This window comes from Plectropomus leopardus, chromosome 14 (genome assembly GCF_026936395.1).
Source record: "Plectropomus leopardus strain MGB_pleo_1.0 chromosome 14, ASM2693639v1, whole genome shotgun sequence".
NCBI classification, from domain to species: Eukaryota; Metazoa; Chordata; class Actinopteri; order Perciformes; family Serranidae; genus Plectropomus; species Plectropomus leopardus.
The window spans coordinates 31,739,465-31,761,140 of NC_142189.1; positions in this window are offsets into that span (position 1 = coordinate 31,739,465).

Here is a 21,676-nt window from a genome sequence, read left to right on the forward strand (position 1 = left end):
TAAAAATAAATAAAAGAATTATAGCAATAATAAAAGATAAATAAGTAAAATACTCAACTGTTATAAAGAGGCAAATGGCAGGATAACAGCACAAAATAAAATAATAAAAAAATATATTTTTAAATAATGAAATGATAGTAGGAAGTAGTCGTGAAACAGACTAAACTGTATGAATAGTCTCTTTCTTTTTTGCCTCAATCCCTTTAATAACATATAGCTGCCTGTAATTTCTGAACAGAATGTTCCATGTTTCCATGGTTGTATTTAAATAAAAGACATTATGTTTCACCATGTTTTACGTAATGTATATATAAAATATATGAAATGCCTCCTGCTGTCAGTGTATGTCATTGGAGACTTTTCCATTTGTAAAACATTTCCAGTTAGTTGGTGTGAAGTCCAGCGACAGAACTCACTCAAACACACGAGACTGAAAACATCCCCTGTGACAGATCTCCCTGTTCTTAGTGTGTTGCCAGTCTCCATGGCAACAGCTCTGACACTGAGAAAAGCATGAACCACTCTAAAAAGAGGGGAGTGTGTGTGTTTGTATATGCATGGATCTGTGTGTGCGTGTCCAGGAATACACAGGGACAATTAGGAGAAGAGAAGACATGGTGGGGAGTCCGTCATCAGCAAAAATTACAAATATATCTGTTTTTTTTTTTGGTCTTTCTTTGGTCTATCACACATTTCCTGTGCCGTTATCTTGAGTGTACTGTCAAAGAATATGTGTTTTTCTTTTTTTATGCCTCCAAGCCGGTCACAGTCATTACCGCAGGCATTATGTTTTTGGGTTGTTCATCTGTCCGTCTGTGTGTCCAGCCCATTCTTGGGAACCCAATATCTCACATTGAGGGAAATTCTTCAAATTTAGCACAAATATCCATTTGCACTCAATGATGTAGTGGTTAGATTTTGGTGGTCATAGTTCAAAGTCCGAGGTCACTGTGGCCCTGCCTTTCTCATTCTTGTGAACGGGATATCTTAAGAACATCTTGAGGGAAATTCTTTGAATTTGGCACAAACATTTGAGCAAACTCAAGGGTAAACTGATAAGTGGTAAAGGTCAAGGTCAGAGTGACCTTACATTGGCCTCATTCCTGTAAAAGCAATATCTCAAGAACACCTGGATGGAATCAATTAAAATTTGACACAAACATTCATTTTGACTTAGTGATGAGCTGATTAGAATTTGGTGGTCAAAGGACACAGTGACCTTGCATTTGTCTTGTTCTTGTGAATATGATATGTCAAGAACACCTCGAGGGAATTCCTTCAAATTTGGAACAAATATTTAAGTAGACTAAAGGAGGAACTTTTTAACCTTGAAGGAATTTTTTGACATAACATTGACTTGGACTCAACAATGAGCTAATAAGAATTTGTTGGTCAAAGGTCAAGGTCATTCTGGCCTTGCATTTACCTCAATTTCATGAACACAATATGTGAAGATGGCCTTGAGGGAGCTTCCTCAAATTTAGCACAAATGTCCACTTGGACTCAGGAATAAACCAATAAAAATCTGGTCGAAGGTCGAAGATCAAAGGTCAAGCTCACGGCAACCTCATATAACATGTTCTTGGCCATAACTCAAAAATGAAACTGTTCTGATTCTACAGATTTGCTGTGTTTGAAGCACCAATGTTTTCACAGATGTGGATGTAAACTATAAGTTTTAAGTGTATCTAGTTTTGTTTGTTTTTTCTCACCATTTCTTTTTGTGGGGTATCAAAACTTAGGACATGACTGAAGAAAAGGCTTCACAGTATCATTGTTAAATGTGTTACACAAGAACAAGATGGAAGCAGGGTATTCTCAATCTGATTTTAAAGCAGTTGATAGTAGCTACTTTGCCATTGTGGAACCAATACAGTTGCTGTTTAACCACGTTCTAATGAGGACAGTTAGAATATTCAATGGCACTGATAGAGAGGTCTTCTGACCAAACATTTGAAGATGAAGTGGGTAAGATATGACAGGATTTGGGGGCGTCTGGCTGTGAATTATTGATTGCAACCAGCTGAATCTTCTCCTGGTTAGAATTCCTTTAGTTTAAATAGTTCAGCAGTCTTTTGTTGGAATCAGAATTATCAAACCAGGTGATGAACACTCGACAACAGCGACAACATTTTTCTTATGCTGCTTTCAGACACCTTTCACAAATATTTAAACCTTTTGAACCCTGAGCAAATTGGTTTGATTTCCTCAAAAACATAGCAACAAAACAACTTAGTAAGACATGTTGGACAAATTGCAAAAAGTTAGTAGATTTGGAAAATTTAAAAATTAAATCAAATTAAAATGATATTCTTTTACCATTTTTTAAAGTCTTGTCTTCCTTGTATGTTTGTTTGTTATTTGTTTTTGTTTTTTTGTGTTTTTACTAATTTTCAAGCAAAAATTTATTGTGTTTGTTTCTTGTATTTTCTTGTATCATTTGGTACAAGCTATTTGATTAAAAATGGGATATGTTACAATCTTAACTTTGGAATAACCTCACACAAAATAAGTAAATTAATTCCTGTTGTCATTATTTATAAGATTGTTTCAGAACACCCAAAATATTTTTTTAAAGCATGATTAAAAATGTGAGTCTTTTTGCAAGGAGATAGATTTATACATCTTTTAATTTGGTCAGATGCATGATCACATATTTGAAATAAATAAAGTGCGTAAAAACACATCAGATATTGATCCTTTGAGTTATTAAACACAGTATGCGGTGCTCCTTACATCAATAAAGCATTTCATTTCATTAAAGAGTTTGATAAAGGCTTTGTGCAGAAGGTAATCCACTCAAAATAGCATAAATTGTACATGTACATGAGTAGGTTTTTATCATCACCCCGTTGCTTGAGCGTTATTCTGACAGGCAGGACCAGAAGGTGGCATCACGAGTCAGCTTATCTTTCTCTATTCCTTCTGGTGGAAGAGTCTTTGTGGGCTGTTAACTAACAGTGAAACTGGTGAAGGAAGGGACAGATTCCATGGAAATATTGATAATTTGGTAAACTGAGAGGCTGTTCCTGCAGAATAGCTCATCACTGTTCTGAATGTGATAAGCAATAAAGACGTAAATATGAAGCATGGAGAGAGGTCTCGTGCTGGTGGATTGTTTACAGGCAATGATTAAAAAACATAAAGCAATAAAAATCAAGAGGCACAGTAACAGTAAAATGGTTTGCATTTTGGAGAAAACAAAGTCAAAGTCAGTGAATTTCATCACAGAAAATAGTATAATAACGTTGTTTAACAGTCTCAAATTACTTTAATATTTTGGTTTTATTTTCAATGAAGTTGACAGGAGAGGACAAATATTAAAAAGAATATTAAAGGTTTCAACCAAATATTAGTAGTTTGTTTAAGTTTGAATTGATATCATACCTACTGGGGTAGCAGACTCACAGACATAAATCTCATTTTACTTTTGTTCCTACATTTTTACCAGTGCTGGGCAAGTTATGTAAAGAAAAAAGTAGAAAAAAAAATCAGTTGCTCATTACAAAGTATAACAGCAACAACAAAGATAATTTGTTGCAGTTATTTAATAAATTGCTTTTATCACTCCGGTCCAAAAGAAAATAGGAATGTGGTTTCACAAGCAGCCAGCTTATAGTTTGGAGGTTTTACTGACATTAGCCAGCAGTGGAGGAAGTATTCGGATCCTTTGATGAATAAGAGTACAGATACACTGGTGTAAAAGGGTTCCATTAGAAGTAAAAGTCCTTCTTTCAAACTCCTACGAGGCAGGTTTCCATTACAGATTCACACAGAACTTACACAATATTTTTGAAATATCAATAAAACACAATTGCGAGATGACTGTGTTTCCATTGAGTGATGTTCTGCGACTTCTCCTCTGGTGATAACATTCCAAGAAACATGGTGATGGATGTTCGAAGCATTAGCAGCTTTATTTCTATTGCAGCCACCACACTAGCCGACATTATTTACATTTATTTACGGGAATTGTGGATTCAAAACTTCTGGATGATCTACTAAACTTTTGAAGAGTTATGCGATGCAGTAACACCTCTTGTAGCTCCTGCTGCATCATGACTGAGCCAGTTCCTACAGACAACCACATAGCCATAACATCACGTGACCTAGAAAAGCTAAAAAAGTGTTTCCATTGAAGTTCTGCAAAATATGGCATTTTTGAATCACCTGAAGTACCACCTCATGCGAGAATAAAAACTTTTTGCAAATTGGATTTTTTTTTTCGAAATCGACAGGATTCCATCAGACATATTTTATATTCGCAATTTCATTTTTTCACACTTTGAGGGTTAATAGAAACTTGTCTACTGTGACATAAGTAGTATAGCAAATGTCAGAAATTGTGTGTATTGGACATCCTTTGGGTCCATGGTTCATGAATCACCACCAGCTGGATGACCATCCTGCGTTCACACACCACTATGACCATACTATGGACTATGGATACATATATTATGGACTGACAAATACAGATCAAACCTCTTCAATCTAATCACTGAGTAGACTGCAGAGGTTCCAAAGAAAAATGGTCTAACTCAATATTTAAAGCCCATTTGCCCCGTTGTAGTTCAATAATGATCAAGGGTCACTGAGGCTTTTCTGCACAGGAGGTCAGATGGGGAAATTCCTGTGTTTGCTGATCAAACCATCCAACTCATGCCAGCACATTGCCTTCCCAATTGCATGTGATGCACCCAAATTACCGTCTCATGACTGTGGGTCATCACATATTGCTTTTCGTAGGTATATGTAGAGCAACAAGAAGAGTTAGAGAGTTTGGATATGGAGCTCCAGTAAAACACTTAAATTGTTACCCAAATGTTCTGTTACAAACATCCATCACTGTGTACAGACTCTCATCCTACTTCAACTGTCATCTACCATGGACAGAAAAACTGTGCATTTGAACAACAAGGAGTTACTGGTGACAATTCACATAAAAGACTGAAATGATTTTCTGTTTCTTTGGATAAAATATGTCCACTTTAACTTTCTGTGAGATTTCGAATTGGTGACATAAGACTGCTCAAACCATAAAACCATCAGTGTCAAACTGGAAAGCGATATCGAAAGTGACAAATTACTATTTGAATGGAATAATATTGAATTCATTATTCATACTATCTGGTGTCATGGCAACCAAGACCTTATTTGATAAGCCGTTCCATAGGCCTGCAAGACTTTATTTTTTGTATTTGGTCCTCTTCTTTCTTTTCAGAGAGACTGCCTTTGTTCCTGTGCATTCCAGAAACTGAGTGTTAGTTGTTTTTGCTTAATTCTCTATAACACTCTTCATGTAACACACCAAATAATGATTACACTTTAGGTAAAACATCCAAATTTAAGAAAAGCCCTTTATATTATATTGAGGTTCAAGTGGTGAAGTAAATTCTGAAATAACAATGCCCTAGATAAACCAATCTGACTATTCTAAATTCCAAATGTTCGACTGATACACATTAAAAACCCTCATTAAAGCACAGACCCGCTCTACCTCCTCTGATCTCTCATTATCATCAGTCAGTGTTTGACAGCCTGAGCTCAATCATGGAGGTTAGGCGTCACACAGCCATTAAAACCTTCCTTAAGTCCTTCATTTCAAAGCCATTACAACTAGTGCACTTGTCTTACTGGTCCCAGTGCAGCCATATGTCAATAGATATAGATCCAGCAATAAGCTGGAGGCTTGTTCAGGATCAAAAGTCCAGATAATGAAAGAATAAATGTCTTCCTTCAGACATCCTCATGTAAGAAGGATCAGGGGTTCTTGGCTGAAGAGGTTGAATGTTATGACAAAGGGCTGATGGAACATGACCTTTCTAAGAAATATACTACCACTGCTTGGTCATTTCACTGAGGCAGAAAATTTGAGGAGAAAACTTTCTGTGCTTTCATATGTTAGTGCTGATTTTCATCTTGAAAGCTTAAGTAGCTTAATGCTGAAAATAATGTGCATATGACTGCATGTTCCCTCTAAATACAACCAGCAGACGCGTTTCCTAAATGAACACGTCTACTGGTGGACACCGGAATAGCTTATATTTGACCATTAACTGTCACAGTTTTAAATATGTGGGTTCAGAAAAACGGTCACAGCAGCACTAAAAATACATGGGACCTAAGGCAACATTTAAATAACTCAAAGGACGCAAACACTGGTCTCCCGGATGAAAGTCTGATGTTTGTTTGACCTGTCCACCTCCCCTCCCTGCTGCACTAAACTGAATTTTTTGCTCTTCTCGCTATGTTACCTGACTTCTTCCTTGGCTCCCAAATAATCATTACGGCCACTGGAGATTAGCACCTACCAAAAAAAAATGTAATGTGTTGTAATTTATGCTTGTAAAAACAACCTATGTTGAGGAAGGACAGTCTCCAATGTAAGCTTTGCTTTTCAGGGTCCAGACCAAAGTCTACAGCCAAGCTGAAGGCCATCCTCTATCCCCGCTGCCACAGATCACCTTTCCAGGGAGAAGGCAGGCAGCAGTTCCCCAGATGGATCCCCAGTCAGTGGCCACAGCAGCCTGAATCCAGCCTGTGCTATCCCCAGCTATGTGGAATCGAACAGCCCTGACTCCACGTTGGATCAGCAAACTTTCTGTTGCTGCCCTTACAGAGGTTAGACCCAATGCTGCTGACAGTTTGCTGGTAACTCATCAACCCAAATTTTACAGGCTGAAGGTCCATCCTCCAAGGGAAGCAGTCCACAGCAGCCGTGAGCCAGGCCAATGGACTGAGGGCTGGCAAGTATTAGCTTGCTAATTCTTATCTTATTTGTGATCTGATGAACAGAGGGGGGTGAGGCAAAACACAGCTAAGTGAATGTTCTCCACATAATACCACAATGAAATAAGATTAAACAAATCAGTCTATGGAAAACACTGGACTACAATATGAAGCATGTGCATATGCCCATGGATGTGGTTGCAGGGTTCAGGACAGAAAGGAGAGAGCTGAAGGAGGAGGGTTCACTTTTAAAGGTTTTAAGAATATTTTCATTAGCCATTAATCTGCTGATTATTTTCTTAATTAATTTTTCACTTTCTGAAATGTCAGTAAACTTTTTTTTTCTTTTTCGAAAGATCGACCACTGTTTCCTTAAGGTCAGCTTTTCAAATAGTGACAGGTTTGCTCTGTCTGACTTTCAGTTTACTATCTTATAAGACAATGGACTCCCTACAAAAAAAAATAGGTGCAGAATTATTTTCTGTTGATTGACAAAGCTACTAAATGCTTCAGCACTAATGTATAGTGATGCAGACAAACTGAGACAGCCCACTTTGCTACCACCAAGCAGCCCCCGCCCTCCTCAAGTGACACAGATGCAAAGTTTCCATGATGTCAGCAGCCTTTTCACACACTGACTCTGGACAGCTCACGTAAATAGAGGTACTATAACTGGGCCATAAACTTTCCAAGGGGAACAGCCATGAGCCATAGGATCTCTGCACTGATTTGAAATGATAGATAAAATACTTGTAATGGTAGCTTATGGTTCAAATGAATATGACCATGATCCATCAAAGAGGTCTTTGATCCTGGCCTCTAGCTCAGGAAACATATACATTCTGAAAAAAACTCCCATTTATCGCAAAAAAGTTTTCACGTCTGCGTGAGGTGGTATTTCAGGCGATTTGAAAAAGCCATATTTCACAAAACTGCAATGGAAACACTTTTTTGGCTTTTCTAGGTCACATGATGCTATGGCTGTGTGCTTGTCAGTAGAAACCAGCTCCCTCATGATGCAGCAGGAGTTACAAGGTGTTATTGCATGTTATAACTCTTCAAAAGTTGAGCAGATCATCTGAGAGTTTTGAATCCACAATTCCTCTGTGAAATCGTGGACTATCACCTCCCAGAAATCCTACATACTTGGCCGCTCCCATGTATAAGGGGCTTGCCTTTCCATTATCACTCACATGACACGCCTACATGGCCTTGGGTTGGAAGTAATGATGGCTAGTGCGGTGGCTGCGATAGAAATAAACCTGCTGATGTTTTGAACATCCATTGCCAAGTTTCTTGAAATGTTATTGCCAGAGGAGAAGATGCATAACATCACTCAATGGAAACACAGTCATCTCGCAATTGTGTTTTATCGACATTTTGAAAATAATGTTCAAATTTTACATAAATCTGTACGGGAAAACCTCAATATAGTGCACCCATGTAAGGAGTTGTTACATGAAGGACTGTATATTCAAGCACATTTACTCACCCAGCCAAAAACAAGACAACAATCATTCCAGTTTTGGACCAACGCATTCACAAAGTAACTGTAGTCCACTAGACTTTTTTTTTTTTTTTTTTTGCAGTGGCTCACCAGGTGATGACAGGATTTTAATGATGACTGTGTCCACACTGGGGAAATTGGTCAAATTGTTCTTAGCTATGTTAGGATCACATCCAACATAAGTTTAATTTTTTGACCATACCTGTGGCCTGTAGATTTATCCAACCTTTTTATCTAGTCAAATCCCTCTTTTTACAGTCCACAAAGTATTCTTGGCCTCCATCTACATTTTGGATGTCATAATAGTTGCATGATATTAAACAAGCCATAAAGCTGATTCTGATATGATTTCATAGCATCCAGGCTCAGTCTCCTTTAGATTATTCAGCCTCAGCGCACCCAGGGATCTGACAACAGCTCATTTTAGCTCACATGGGAGAATCCACTTGATATTATTGTGGTGTAATTTAATGGTTGGGGTATAGCAGGGGGGAAGGGGAATTCATCTCTGCAGCACAAAAACACCACACGGCTTAATTCAAACAAAGGAACAAGACATCTTCTGCCATAAAAGAAACTAACAGTGGCATTTATGAACTCAATTGACTGCGATTATCTGAAGTAAAACTTACACATGGCATGTTTCTCTTAAAAGTATGTAATGTATGTGTGTTAAAAAAATTGGAAAAATAGGCACACTTTAGATGTTTTTGGTTACTTGCCTGGATTGGTAATTCTAAGAAGCAAAAACTACACTGTGCAAGAATGCAATAGTTTAATTTTCATTGCACTGTATGACTAAAATTACCACCTTGTGGTTGTATGCCACCTTGTATGTAAAGTTGCACTTATGCAGTTTACATCACTATCTATGAAAAGATGTTTTACACATTTTTGTCCTGGCAGCACTAAAGATCTCTACAATCACAATGGTTTTAAAGTGGTCACCCAAGATTAGTATCACAAATTCAGTATCTGAACAAATATTGCCTTTTCTGTCCATGAGATATAACACTGGGTAATGACCATAAGTATTATTGCAGAAAATGATGATGTCACAGTGAAGCTGACCTATGACCTTACATCATCATTTTATTCTACTTAACATTTGTGTGAAACTTTGTCATAATTAGCATATGAATTTTTGAGTTATAGCTAAAAACAGATGTTGTGAGGTCACAGTAAACTTGACCTTTAACCTTCATATCTTGAGTCCAAATGGACATTTGTGCCAAATTTGAGGTAACCCCCTCACGGCCCACCTGAAATATTGCATTCACGAGAAAGAGACGGACAAAAGGTCACAATGACATGACTTTTTGACCACCATATTCTAATTAGTTCAAGTTAATGTTTGTGCCAAATTTTAAGACATTTTTTCAAGGTGTTTTTGAGATATTGCATTCAAGAAAATGAGATGGATGCAAGGTTATACTGACCTAGACCTTTGACTACCAAAATCGAATCAGTTCATTCTTGAGTCAAAGTGACCATTCGTTCAAAAATTCGAAAAAAAATCCCCCATGGTGTTCCTCAGAGATGGCATCCACAACAATAAGACAGATTTATAAGTTTAGCATTGAGTCCGTGTGGACATTTGTGCCAAATTTGAGAATACTCCCTTGTAGCCTTTTTGATATATCACATTCATGAGTAAGAGACGAACACAAGGTCACAGTGACATGACTTTTTGACCACCAAATTCTAATCAGTTCATCTTGGAGTCAACATTAACATTAATGCCAATTTTGAAGAAATTTTCTCAAGAAGTTCCTGAGATATTGCATTCAAGTTCACACTGGCTTTGACCTTTGATCATCAAAATCGAATCAACTCATTCTCAAGTCTAAGTAAAAGTTTATGCCTTGAAGGTGTACGTGAAAGATCACATTAACAAGACTGAGACAGATAAGGTTACAGTGACCTTGAAATTAATATGTTTATTGTTGAGTCCAGGTGTGTGTTCCCTCATGGCGTTCTAGGAGTATTGCGTTCATTAGAATAGGATGGACAGATGGACGGATGGACGGATGTTCAGAAAGCAAACCAGAAAAAAAAGCCCTCTGGCCACAACTATCACTTGCATGGATAAAAATAGTGCACATCAAAGGTAAAGTGGATTTAGCATGCATACTGACTCTTTTAGGTACACTTCATTGGGTCACTTTTCCATTATAAACACAATGTACTTAAAACCTGTTACAATTGGTGTACAGTTCCATGTGACTAGGGCACACCTAAGTCTTTTGTATAATACACCCTCGCTGTGCAGCCCTAAGAGGACAGAAGCAGAGACACATCTCCATGAAACAAAGCTCTCCATGAACCATAGTCTGTGCAAGCAAAGTCTGGTCCATGACAGGGTAAGAAAAGGGAAGTCATCCTACTCTAAAAGGCTCAGTGTCAAGACCGAGCAATTGTTAAGGCATTAAGGCAGGTTATGGAGTGGAGGAAGACGGCCTGTGAGGATACGATCATGTAGTAAATGCAATCTGAATGATGGCAAAAGGCCACTTTCATGCCACATGCTCTATGCTCACTGTCATGAATGCTGCAAATTCCAAGAGGAGCTGTCAAGACCACCTACCATAATTTTCCTTGATTACCCTCCCCCAACCACCCAACACATACATACACACACACAAATACATACATATAATCCAACTGTGTATGGCTGTCATCATCTTTTAGTTTCACAATCACTTGTCCCCAGAAGATGCATCCTACAGTCTGCTTTAAATGTTCTAAGCCATAAATGTCAACAAATGCCACATACAGTAATAATGCAAGAGCTGTGTCTACATCCTGCCATCCACATTCACCTCTAGCATCCAATAAAAGTAACATACAAGGAAAGTACAGTAATAATAATAAATCCTACATTTTTTTTCAAATAATTATTTTGTAAAGTACTTTGAGAAATAAGTGAGAAATTTGCCATGTTTCAAGAGGATATCCAGTCAGTGTTGATGGTAAATGCAGTCAATTGGAACAGTAATTTTTCTAGTGCACGCTGTATTGACAGAGAGTCAAGGTTCTTTTTGCACAGACATTTCTACAGCGCCTACATGTACATGGATGAACTGCATCCGAGCTGCTGACACTCAACCCCAAAATATTACCAAAACCTGACCAGTGCGTGGAGGTGGTTGTCTCAAACACAGCTTTCTTTACAAAAAGTAAAGCGTCTGAAACAACTTACTTCACTGTGGCACACTGTGCTTAGGCTGTGGACACATGGCGTGAAGGAGACGCCTCAAAATCACACACCCATACTGATGTGATTTGATTGCACGGATTGCAAATTGATGGAAGGAAGAGAAAATAACAACATGCAAATAAAGGAGACAGGCCAAAGAAATTTAGAGAAAGTGTACAAAGTTTGGGATCATTTTAAATTGAAATGAAATGGTAACTCTGGGTGGTGTGTTTATTGTGAAGCTGAACCATTTTCCCACAAATGGTAAGGTTTCCCTTTTGAGAATGTAGATCCATGTTTAATTTTTTTGTTTAATTACTTGATTAATAAGTGTATTAAATGATCAGATGCTTGAACACAATTACCAGTTGCTACAGCCCTAGTTGTGTTGTAAAATCTCAAAATAACTGGTACATGTGTCTTTTTTATATATTTGTAGTGTGCCTCTTTACTTTATCTCACAGATTGAGGCCATGTTTAATCAAGAACCACCCCACTAAAAATGGCAAAGTCCTATGAGTTTATTAAAAAAATCTGTGATCATATGATAACAATGTGAAAATGATCCTTGTGTACACCAGGATCAGAAAAAAAAACATTTAAATAAAATAACAACTGAAAATGCTGTAGTATGAATCCCAGGCCAGTAGTTGGCAGTATAACTTTGTAATGACACACCATGAGTGCACACAAGAACCAACAGTGTTGATAAACTAAGTAGCATCAGCAGCACATACAGCTCAGTAGTCAGCCACTGCTGTTATTGTTGTCCTCACATTGGTGTGTGGCTTTTTGACTGAAATGTAATGCACACAGGAGAAGTGCAGCTATGAGGTCATTGTTCTCACAGAATTCGTGCATTGCCATTTTACACGGTGACAGAAGGGTTGGCGTTTTCAAAAAATTATACTCTGGAACCCAGTTTAGAAATTTTTGAGGACCCCAAAACACCATTATTGTGTGAAGGAAAGGCCAAACTGCTACAAAAGTTTAATGTTTCATGCAGGAACTGTTCTGCTGTGTAGAGTCACATGATATTAACAACTGTGTAGTTCTACTGTGTAGAAGACCCCTGAGACAGCAAAACCAAAAACTCTCAGGATGATCAGCATGCTCAGAGCACAGGATTTACTCACAGTATGCTAGTTGACACTAACTTGAAGACATGTGGAATGCAGATTGCATGAAAAATGTCTAGTTAGCTAAAACTTTGCAGCATGGCTAAAATTGATACAATTTTGGCTATTGTAAAATTGGCCTTAAATGTTATTCTGCATGGTATTAAAAAAAGTCTTAAATCTAACATGCCTTAAGCTGTAGGACCCTCAGAGGAGAAAGTCACATAGCCTCCATGTCACTTGCTGTGGAACTTGGGACTCGAAACAAAGGCAGTCTTTTAGTAGAAGAAGCTGACTGGTCCTCTGATTATGTCAGTTTGCAGCAGCTGTGGCATTTACCTCCCACGGCTCAGTCAAGACCCAGGAGACAAGAGGTGAGAGAGAGCACAGGTGATTAGTATCAAGCAGGTACTAAAATGAAACATTATCCCGCTGAACCTCTGTCATAATATTTATCATGTAGTTACAATCAATACATTAGGAGAAAATGTTTCTGAAGAATGAAAAGGAGATGAAATAATACAATAAGATAGATTTAAAGGCGCACAAAATATATACAAGATACTGCAACCAGGGGAGAGAGAGAGAGCAGTGGAGGTGGATATGGGGCTGGTATGGATGTCAATACTGAGCTAAATGCAGGCAAACACACGCTCAGATGTCTAAAATAAGATAATTGTTCTTTAGTAATAAGAGCCTATGCAAGCCGATATTAAATGCATGTTTCATTTCCCAAACACAATCTTCCTTGCTTTCTGTAAATCCCATCTGGGCTATGTTTACACCTGATCTTCAGAGGTAGAGAATTTTCCCCATAAAACAAACCAGTACAGATTACATGACTTTTGGAAAGTGGAAGACATAGATATAGAGACAAACCTTGCGAACACTCACAAAAATGATTCCAGTCTGTTGTGACTGTTGTGATAAATACACCAATTCTGTTTTGGGGAGGACAGTTTACATCTGTGCCTGAAAAACAGGTGCAAAAGTCACAGTAAATCCAGCCCCTTCTAATTCCCAAGACCTGTCATGATGTTATTATATGCCAGCAGAAGGCCAGATGGAGCCTGCCGTGGTGGGAAATATGAGGAAGGGCAGCATCACTTGAGAGCGCAGCCAGATGGAGTCTGTTGCATCTGCATGACATGCCGCAGGATGGCCTCAGGTTCAAATTCTGGGTCTAACAAACCCCAGACTTTCATGCTGCAGTACGGTGTTGGTGTTTTTTTCTGCACCTCACCATGCGCCTCTTTTGCCTAAATCTAACCATTTGTGCCAGCACGTGTATTTGTTGATGTCCTGGTGTTGGTTGCCATGTGCTCTTGTTGCCTGAACATAACCGTGTGCAGCTTAATCCCACCATGTGCTTACGTTGACATTAGCAGCATCCCGGAATGAAAAGAGCAGACGCAGAGGATTACCTGAGCATAATATGTAGACATGAGATTCCACTGCAAAGTGGCAACATGTAATGACTTGGGAAAGAATGTGTTGGTAAAATGTTGTTAAATCTGGCCCTCATTCTTCTGCTCTTTGCTGAATTTCTATGTGAAATGGTTGAAAGCTGATATTTTATTGCTGTGGTGGTACTAAAGGAATAATTAGTTTGTAGTAAGGAAGGGATGCCTCCTCTGGGGGCCATGAATATGTTGAGCTGTAATTTATTAATATGCACAAAGTTTACAGTTTGATCTGAGGATGGTTTCAGTCTACCGAGAGCAATAGAAGAAATGTGAAGCAGAACTAAATCCATTACGTTTTAACTTGTGGAGACAATGAATATACATATGTTTACTGGTCTCTCAACAGATGGTGGGTCTGATAAAAAAAACATTTGAAAATTTAATCTTTTCAGTGAAGAAATACTGATTTGTCCTCACCCATAAAGCTCTTGACTTTTCACCAATCTTGATTTAAAATGTCAAACAGATCTTACATCACAACTTGTCTTTTTGGTACATCTGTTCCTTTTTTCTATTTTCTTCAATAACCTTCAATTACATTTCGTAATGGAATATCTGAGGAACATATTTCAAATTTCACAAGACTGACATCAGGTCACCAGCTTAGACAAGACCCATTCTGGAGGGTAGCCAAGAGGTCGGTGGTCAAGGAAGGCAGACAGCATCTGATGATCCCCTGGTCATGTGAATAACAGCCACTGTCTCTAAGAAGCAACAGACACGTTGCATAATGTTATTATAACACAACATCTCTTACAGCTTGTCTAAGCAGGAGACTTTTCAGCCATATTTTTCAGCCAGCCATCTCATGCAAAACTGACGAACAGAAATGCTTCTCCTTTAATCAACCCAGCTTTCTGCACGCCGTGCAGCCATGTGCATGTAACAACTCCTACTTATGCTAAACACGCCCCAAGGTGTACTTTGTATGCTCAACATCTATGTTCCTTTGTTGTAATATACTCTAAAACACCTGGCAACATGCAAAATGAGAATTTGCACGTCTCACCTTCTGTTTCTGAGTTATAATGGAGCGTAATGGCCAGAAAAGTATTTTTGCAGAACATTATGATCTCACAGTGGTGTTGACCTTTCACCTTTTGGAAATACAATGTCATCACTTCATCTTTTTAGGCAATTAAAAATTTGTGTAACATTTTTTTGACATATTTAGTGTAATAATTCTTAACCTTACGGTTCAAAACTTCTTTTGAGAGCTCACAGTGACCTGGACCTTTGCCCACCAAATTCTAATCAGTTCATTTTTTAGTCACAGTGGACACAAATTGCATTTACGAAAATGAGACGGACATAGGGTCACAATGACCTTCAACTTTGACCTCCAAATTCTGATCTGTTCATTGTTAAGTCTAAGTGGACATTTGTGCCAAATTTGAAGAAATTCCCTTTCAATATTGCCTTCACGAGAATGAGACAGGTGCAAGGTCTCATTGACCTTGACCTTTGACCATCAAAGTCCAGTCACTTCATTGCTGAGGCAAGTGGATGTTTGGACCAAATTTGAAGAAATTCCCTCAAGGAATTTTTAAAGATTTAGATTTAAGTATCGGTTTGAGCAAATCCTTCCTGCCAGATCATAGGAATCAAAACATGTCTGTGACCCAAAAATTGTGTGTATTTACTGTTACTCTTCTTGTACAGAGCTGCATCACTCAAAGCAGTGAAAGCACAGGATGCTTGACTCTCCTTTTACACAATGAAGATACTGAGCTCCTCCCCCACACACCTGTATAAGAAATACTAGATGCACAGGTCTTGTCCTCAGTCAGGAACCGGCCATGATTTTGAAGTTCAACTATCTTACCAAACCAGTGTAGTAAATTCCGAGGTAAGGATTAAATATGAATGTGTAGTAATCTCCACCAGTCTTATATATCAAATACTCACTGGTATTCTAGAAGCTTCCTGGGTCAGGCTGATACCAAGACGGAGCTCTCCAGATAGCCTAAGGTGGATTCTTCATACTGGACTGAACCTGTCACAATTCATCTAACTGCCAAGTTCAGCTTTAAGTAGAGCACCATGGCGGATGTTGGTGTCATCTATGAAACACCTACCTGGGGGCTTGATACAGGCATGCTATGATTTGATAAAAAAAAACAGTTCAATATCCGTCCATCATTATTCATTTTATTTAATAAATGTGGGGGACTTAGACAACAAAATTTCCAAATCCCAGTCACATTAAATGGAAATACTTGGGTATAATCACAAATTACAAGCACCTCAAAACTGCCCTTAAAAAGAGTAGGTGGGCAAAAAACAGACTAACTGCCAGTGGAAGTTAAGGAACCCCCCCAAAGAACACCATAAACTAAGACGCCTGCCTGTTTTGTAAGCCCTGTTTCACATGAAATAAGATTGTGTTTAATCAGATTGCCTCAAACTGGGATGGGAACAACAAATAAGTAGAAAAGGTAATTTTTTTTCATGCTGAAAATGGGGTCTTTGTAAATGATAATACATAACAAGTATTAAGTATGATTAGTATCTTCATACATGTATACAAAATAGTGATCGAAAGATGGCAGATAATGTATTTACTCTCTTAAGTGCTATTGTTTTTTTCTTTATCAGGACAGTGGTGTTTTATATGAAGCTTATACCAAAGCCACTTACCACATAAAAAAACAAATTTATTAGCACAAAGGACTCTTTCTTATAAAGGATACTTAATTAATCATTCAAGTGGAACATTATTTTTTCAGTGTTTTTATATATATATAAATATATATATATATATATATATATATATATATATTCACACACACAAACACACAAGACCTATACATATGCATAATGTATGAAGAGATGTCAGCGCGAGGGAGCTACCTCAAAGAATGGCGCCCTGCAGCCCAGTTCTCAGAAGAACATGTGGTACGTTTCTTATCAGATATGATATGTATGAAACATTTGCATGTTTCACACATGTCATATCATATTTTTTAAAGTAATACATAATGTATAGGCTGACTTGTCATCAGAAAATGAAAGAGATGGTGGATTGTGTCAGGGGCATTTCTAGGACTTGAGGACATCGGGAGCTTTGCCCCGACCTCGGTAGGTCCGTTTTGATCAACAAGTTCTATTTTAGAGCTTATTATACACTCTAACATGTTATTTACCCTCAAAAACATTTTTTTACTTTCCAGATCAGATGAATTGTGATGTTTATAATTTGTACTGAGTAGATATAAAATACTTTACAACAGCTATTATTGAAAATATATTGACTAGTGTTGGAAAAAGAGTAAAAACAAAAATGAACAGGATGACAGGTTATTAGATCATGGGCTTTTTATTATAATAAAGCTTATTTTTAGTTTTGAAACATAAATAGCCTACATATTTAGATCTGGGGCCATTTATAAAACATTCAGGGCTAAAGTCTCAGACGCCCACACCTAACAATGCTCCCTGGATGACATGTCACCTGGGCAAGATGTCGCGGAGCTGCAGACCACTGCAAAGACTATTAAAGAATAACAATCAGCAAAACAGGTTATTTTTAGAAAATCATTGCTGTGTTTTGTATGGCCTCTCCAGTCTCCTTCATGTGTTTTTCCAGCAGAAATAGTGACAAGTAAAGTGACTGTTTTGTACCAGGACATTGTTTGTTCATAGTGCAAATATGGCCAACAAAGGGGGCATTTAAAGCTGAAACATGATCTTTTCTTAACCATAACCAAGAGGTTTTTGTGCTTAAACATAACCACACATCAACCATAACATTGTTGAAACATAAAGTTTCAATGTATCGGCTACATAATAATGTGCAAGTGTAATGTCTCTGTGGTTTGCAGAAACATACACATTTTTTTCTGGCAATTGGGTTACATCCTGATTTGTTGGGGATTTTGTGCCCTGCTCAAAGGTACTATCACAGTGCCCTTGTGCACTGTTTTAGAACAGTGAATATTAATGCTTTTAACATACACCTGCCAGGAAATGAAAATACATCAAAATATAATAAGCTGTACTCGTCGCTAGACTCCTTTATAATGCTGCCATCATCCAGTTTCTCTCTCTTACACACACAAGAGCATGTGCCTGCTGTGCCTTTTGTAGTGCTCATGTTCAGGTCACTCTGACTGCGCCTGTGACTAAGCATTTACACTTCATGCCTGGATCCCCTCCATGACCCTTTGAGTACAGCCTTGACCTAACAGAGCCAGGAAACATGCAGTCCAGAGTGCTTACAGTCATCAGCACTGGCAGGAAAATGCACATGCTGCTACAAGAAGCCATGTCAGTCAACTCCCTGGCAGTTCTTCGGGTCAAGTTGTACCGCCACGCATTTTACTGTATGTAGGTTAGTGTGTTGACAGCATGAATCCTTTGGGATGTGGTCGTGACTTGTCACTAAACTGCACTCCTTACATTTCTTAACTCTTAACTCTTAAAAGAAAAGATAAATTACAAATTGACTTTGTAACACCAACAACAGAGCAAAGTTGACCAAATTATCTCTTTTAGCCCTTTGGTCCAAAGCAAGACAAAACTAATGAGCAAATTACAATGGAATTTGCAAAGTTTTTTCATGCTACCCATAGGATGTATCCTTCTCCAGTTCCTCTAATACCAACCTAACATCAAATTAAGATTAACATCTCCTGCTCTGAAACAAATGCAAGTGACTAACCTTCACATAGCATGAACCTGAATATCTTCAGTATATTTTATTTCTCCAGCTGCAGCTGTTTGGTTGCGACGGCAATTATCTTAATTTACTGGTTGACCTATCTTCAAATCCTCAACTTCAGTCACAGGCTTTCTTTGCAGGGTAGCTGGTCTCACACACACAAAATAGGGTAAAGGATTACAACAAGTAGAAGAGGTTTGGAGTAGAACCTCTTCTACTTCAGCCAGTCAAGGTAGTTTGAAGGTTGCTTTCCTTGACACCTCCCTGTGGAGGTATTCTGGGCGCATCCATCTGAGGGGAGACCACCTGGCATACCAGATCACACTACATATTCCATCTGCCTTCGGATCCCCAAAGAGGAGGTGGAGGATGTGTCTTGTGAGAAGGTCATCTGGACTACCTTGCCTATCCAGGGCCAGTGGTAGTAGAATAAGTGGAGTGAAATGGATGGGTGGGTATCGGTTAGTCTATCCAAAGTTTTGTTCCAGAGCAGTCTATCACTTAATCTATTGGCCTTAAGTTTTGCTGTGATCATTCAAGGTCCCAGGGTGATACTCGTGTTTCTGGTGACCTCACACAACACATTTAAACTCCTGTATATTTGTGGTGCACCATCTGACCATCAAGTGTTTCTACCTGTTCTGAATGGCCACACTCAAAGGTCCAGCTACCTCTTTGATGGCTTTCTAAGAACTCTTGGCCTCTTAACTCACATAATCATGAGTATCATATGATCATTGTGCTGACAAAGGTAAAGATGTAGTATAAAAAAAAACATTTATTTGTGCAAAGACGTAGGATGGATCAAACACAGGATTTCCCTACATGAGATTGGTGTTCTTGTCCATGTAGAGCCACGAAAACTCTGCACTCTTAAGATATGTAGTCATATTATCATATCACATTTTTTTAATGCTATATCTTTTATCTTTTATCTTTATCATCTTGCAAAGTTTTATCCTGCATGTTGTCTGTGGTGTCTGACAACTGTGTTAAATAGATGCCTTGTACTTTATACTGCATACCTAATCTACCTACAGGTGCAAATAAAGTAACCTGAACCTAAACCTAACCTAACCTAAACTATGTAACTTTATTTTAAATTCATTATGTGAGGACACCAAACCACAATTCCTTGCCTAAACCTAATCTAACTGGACAGGCTGTTCTCACAAACTGTTCTTCTACAAAAAGCAATACACCTAGAGTTGTACAGATAATTTGAAAGGCTGCGATTGCTAATGCGCCGATGGGGTAAATAAGGAAGTAGTTTTGTTAGGAGGGAGATTTGGGTGGATGGGTTGCAAAAATCAAAACTTTCCTATGGGACTTTCCCCCGGAGATGAGCATTTAGAACTGTGTAAACTTCTAGTAAACTTTAGCTCATTGTAAAATACATCCTCACTATGTTTCTTTTCCCAGTCCTAACCGCAGTGACTTTACTAGCCTAAACCACCAGTTTACATTAATTACATAACGGAGGACGTAACACCCCTCGTGGTGTGCTAATTGTTAGGATATCATAAGAAATGCTGCATGTGCATTGTTATACGATATCATACAAACTGTTCTATGATGATGCGTTGATCGAACATGAGGTGTAGATGCTCCTAGAAAACAACAAAAACAAGCACATTTTGAAGCATTTTTAGCCCTTAAGTGGATAAATAAAAAAAATATTTAAACGATATCAGGGCAAATGTATACTTTTGTTACACTTACTGATAAGAATAGCAACATTTTAAGTAAGTTGTTGGGTCCATCCAACTTTTTCATATTGAACAGTGCATTTTCAAGGGCCCTCAACACAGTTATAGGCTTTTAGTCTTGTTTATATGAAGGCTTATTTGATTCTTTGCAAATGATGCAAAACTTATGACCCTGTACTGTATTAAATGTCAAGCATACAAGGATGTTCTCTTTAAGATGGCTGATTTTCTAAATATCTGAGCACTTGACCTTTTGCCGGCACACTGTTTTGATCTAATAGCCGTGTATTGTTCTTTCCTTGCAGCCACCCCCTGACATACAGTATGTTAGCATCAGATCTCAGAGGATCTACTGACACTAAAGCGCTGCTAGCAGGGCAGGACATGACTGCACAACCAAATATTCCCCTGTGTGTTCTTGAACAGTTAGTACTGTTCCCTTCTTGTTTGTGAAGGTTGCTGCCGTCAGGGACTATTACTTGAGACATTTACGACCTTTCAGGTCTTGATGCCTCCACAGTTCATCTCCTGCTGTTTTTCTCCTTTCTCAAGTGTGGTCATAGCAGTTGCTTTATGTTCCTTTTGTGATTTTGGGCTTTTGGCTCTCATTTAAAAAAAAAAAAAGAGAAGACAGTGCTAGTTTTAAAAAGAGGACCAATGGACAACTAGCTTTTCATTGTGGCATGCTAGAAAAACAAGGTTTTCTTCACGAAGTCAAGGTAACAAGGCATGACTAACTTATTTAAAAAACATCATTTTGTGGATAAGGTATTCCTTTAAGGTCAGGCAACATTTCCTGTCATAAACACAAAATGTGTCAACTCTATTAACTACATTGTTGTGCATAAATCCTTCGGCATCAGGCTCACAGAGGTTTTTTTCCTTTTTTATCCAACGTACATATTCAAGGGAAAACTGAGGGTTACAGTTTCTGTGTAGTTTAGTTGTTTTGAATGCACTTAGCAGTGGCTGCCACTGGAGGACCTAATGTAAACTGGCTCTTGGCCAATCGCTCCAGATTTGACTTGAAATGAGTTGAAACATAGTTACAGTTTGGATAACTTGTGTCAGCGTCCTGCATTTCTGATCACCTGCTCTTTTCTGCCTGCCCAGTCACCCAGCTCTCAGTTAGTAATTTCCCATTCACTGTGATTTCCTGCACTTCAGCACCAACCATCCCCATTTCATCAGACAGCTCAGTTCAGTTGGTCCTTATTATTGACAGCCAACATATATACCCCAGCCTTCCGGTCACTGGTTGCCAGATTATTCTTTACCTCTTATG